This window comes from Triticum urartu, chromosome 4A, assembly GCF_056163025.1.
Source record: "Triticum urartu cultivar PI428250 chromosome 4A, HENAU_Tu73, whole genome shotgun sequence".
Taxonomy (NCBI): Eukaryota; Viridiplantae; Streptophyta; class Magnoliopsida; order Poales; family Poaceae; genus Triticum; species Triticum urartu.
In genome coordinates this window covers 223,792,873-223,796,119 of record NC_141876.1, presented here as the reverse complement: position 1 = coordinate 223,796,119, position 3,247 = coordinate 223,792,873, and positions in this window count along the sequence as shown.

Genomic DNA, 3,247 nt, shown 5'->3' with positions numbered 1-3,247 from the left:
CACTCGATGGATCAAACCATGAAGATATTCAAAGAGAAATCAAGTTCAGATAAAGCCTAAAGGGTCCCAGACCTCAGATCAAAGTACTCGAGCCCTCGGCTCGGCGGAGTTTAACGGTTACAAATCCACTCGGCATTCCGAGGCAAATTTAAAGTGAAGCATAAAAGTTTTTCATTCCTCAGGAGGAGGACTGGAAGGGGCGACGAACTCGTCCAAGTCGATCCCGTCTGCAATACGAGTGGCGGCAGCAATGAAAGTCTCCATGAAGTCTTGAAAGTTGTGCTTCCTGGTATTGGCAACTTGGATGGCGGCCAGCTTTTCTTCTCGCGCTTCCTTGCAATGGACACGGACCAGAGACAGAGCGACATCAGCACCACATCTAGCAGAAGATTTCTTCCATTCCTCCACTCGACCTAGGACTTCATTAAGTCGAGCCATCAGGGACTCGAGGTCGTTCTGAAGCGCCGTCCCAGGCCAGAGTGATGAGTCGATCCGTGACATCGCAACCTTCAGTCGAGCAAGATAGTCAACCACGCTGGCAATACGAGACTCCAGACGGAGCACGTTCATTGCAGCCTCGTCCTTCACAAGGGAGTTAGCAGGGTCCAGGCCTGGCTCCACTCGACTGGTCTCCTCTTCAAAGTTCTGACAGAATTCTGCAAACACGATTCAAGAATAAGATAGTGACCCTACGCAGACTTGGTAACTGCAAGACAGTCGGGGCGGAGTAATTACCTTCGAGCACGACGAACAGCTTCTTGGCGAGTCCACCAAGATAAGCCTCCAGATCGTTCCTCTTCCCCGCTAGCTCACCTGCCTTGTCGTGCAGAGCCACGTTGTCGTTCTTCAGTCGGCTGACCTCTTGATTGGCTACCTCGAGAGCAGCTTTCAGTCTGGAGTTCTCCTGCTCAAGAGCTCCGACCGAGGCCATTTTCTCTTCAGCAAGCCTCATTTTATCCAAGACCTCCTTCTGTGCCTCCGCAAGATCTTGATCCTTCTTCTTCAGAGCTTCCTCCAGTTTATCTGCGGCGCATCGAGCGAAATCAACATCAAGAAAGAAAAGCCACTCGTCAAGAATGGAGAACCTCACCAGCCGTACCTTTTGCTTCTTCTTGCACCTTCTTCAAATTCTCCTGAGCAAGCTTCAAGTTAAGGTTGAGCTAGATCTGCTGATTCTCCAACTCAGTATAGCGAGCTACAAGTTCGCAAGATTTTTGTAAAAAGAAAAATCAGTCGACAGACGTCCAAGACAAGTTGCTTCCGAGCAACTAAGAGACAATGATGACGTTTCTAAGACTACAGCCGAATCAAGAACATTCGACAGTAGTCTCGGGGACTACACCCAGTGGGTGCACTCAGCGTGCCCCCACTGTAAAAAAAAAGAGTCGACTGCCCGCAGTCGACCGGATACAGTCTCACTCGACATGGCCTGACCAGACCGAGTGAAGAAATACAGCTACAGCAACACAATATAAAGACTACAGTCGACTGCCAGCAGCCCACCGTAGTCTCGGGGACTACACCTAGTGGGTGCACTTAGCGTGCCCCCACTCGTCCAAGAATTGGCAGACACACCCAGTGGGTGTACAGATGCGAAGATCTTCAGAAAAGAGGTTCTTCAAACAGCATATCATGGACAGACCAAGTGTTGAGTCGACTGACCTGGACGTTACTCTGAAGAGCCGAACTTGCGTCGTAAGCTGCTTGGCTGGCCTCCCGAGCCACCTTCACTTGCTCCATCATGATCCCCGCCTGGCGTATAGCCTCTTTTGCAGCAGCCGCTTGGTCCTCAGGGACGGGGTATGCGGCAAAAAGCAAAGACGGATCCGCAGTCGACGTCGAGGGCCACACACTTGTCAGAGGAATGGCGAAGGTCACAGAAGCCCGAGTGGTGTCACCACCATCCCGAGCTACGGCCTCAGACGCCGGAGCGGATTGGGGGGTCTTGTCAGCCGACGCCCTCTTGTTCCTCCTCACTCTCAACGGTTCATTGTCGTCGTCATCCGGGAGGTCGATAACATGAGGAGGGGCTACAAGGGAAACATTCAATCGACCAGAGTTGCAATAAATGTTCAGTCGACTCAAAGCGGAACGTCAGTAATCGTACCAGGGTTGGAGGTAACAGCATCCTTCATCTCTTGGTCGTCATCCTTGGCGGAGATCTCAGAAGTAGCAGCACTGCAAGTCTCGAAAGTCAGTCAGTTGGCTCAATGAATCGACCAAGGATCCGTCCACGGTCGACAAAGGAAAACAAGTTTTATTATTACCCAAAAATGGTGGGGACAGCCATCTTCATCTTGGGCAGAGCCTTGGGCGGCTTGGACGGCGCTGCGCGTGGGTGCTTGGGAGCCTTTCCAGTCGGTGTAGGAGAAGAGGTCCGAGGGCATTTCGACGACTGCCCAACAGGAGCAGTCGCTCTACCACGCTCCCGCGCTGGATCGTGTGTGAGCTTGGATCGCCCCTCCGGGCGAGGGGGGGGGGGGGGTTCAACCTCCTCCTCCTCCTCTTCGCTGGAGTCGACGTCGTCGCCTCCCTCTCCTTCACCGTCGGACTCCCACTCGCCTTGATCGTCTCCGCTCTCACCTCCGCTCGCCTCCCCTTCCTCAGTTGGCCCCTGTGCCCTGTTGGGGGTCGAGTACATCTCAGTAGTCGCCTGAAAAACAGCAGACAAGACAAAGGTTAATCGACCAACTCAAAGAAGACCAATGAAGAAAACAAGATCTCGGTCAGGAGCATAAAGACATACCTGGTCCACATCATACGAGTTGTCGAGTCGAATTACCCTCCTGGCTCCTCGGGGGTTGTCCTTGTTTCCTGTGATGCTCGACAGCCACCCCTCCAGCATCTCATCAGTGACCTCCTCCAGGTGGATCCGAGTGGTGTCGTCAAGACCCGAGTACAGCCACATCGGGTGGTCACGAGCCTGGAGCGGTTGGATGCGCCTCCGGAGGAAGACCTCCAGCAGATCCATACCCGTCACGCCCTCACGGACAAGCTCAACCACTCAACCAGCCAGCACTTTGACTTGGGCCTTTTCCTCCGGCGTCACTTTCAGAGAAGCTGGTTTTTCAGCTCGGTCGAGTGAGAAAGGGGGAAGACCAGTCGACTGTCCTGGGGTCGCCTGGTCTTGACAGTAGAACCAGGTCGCCTGCCAGCCACGGACCGACTCCGGGAAAGTGATAGATGGAAAACAACTCTTTCCCCTCGTCTGGATCGCCAGGCCCCCGCACAGCTGGATCACCTGCGT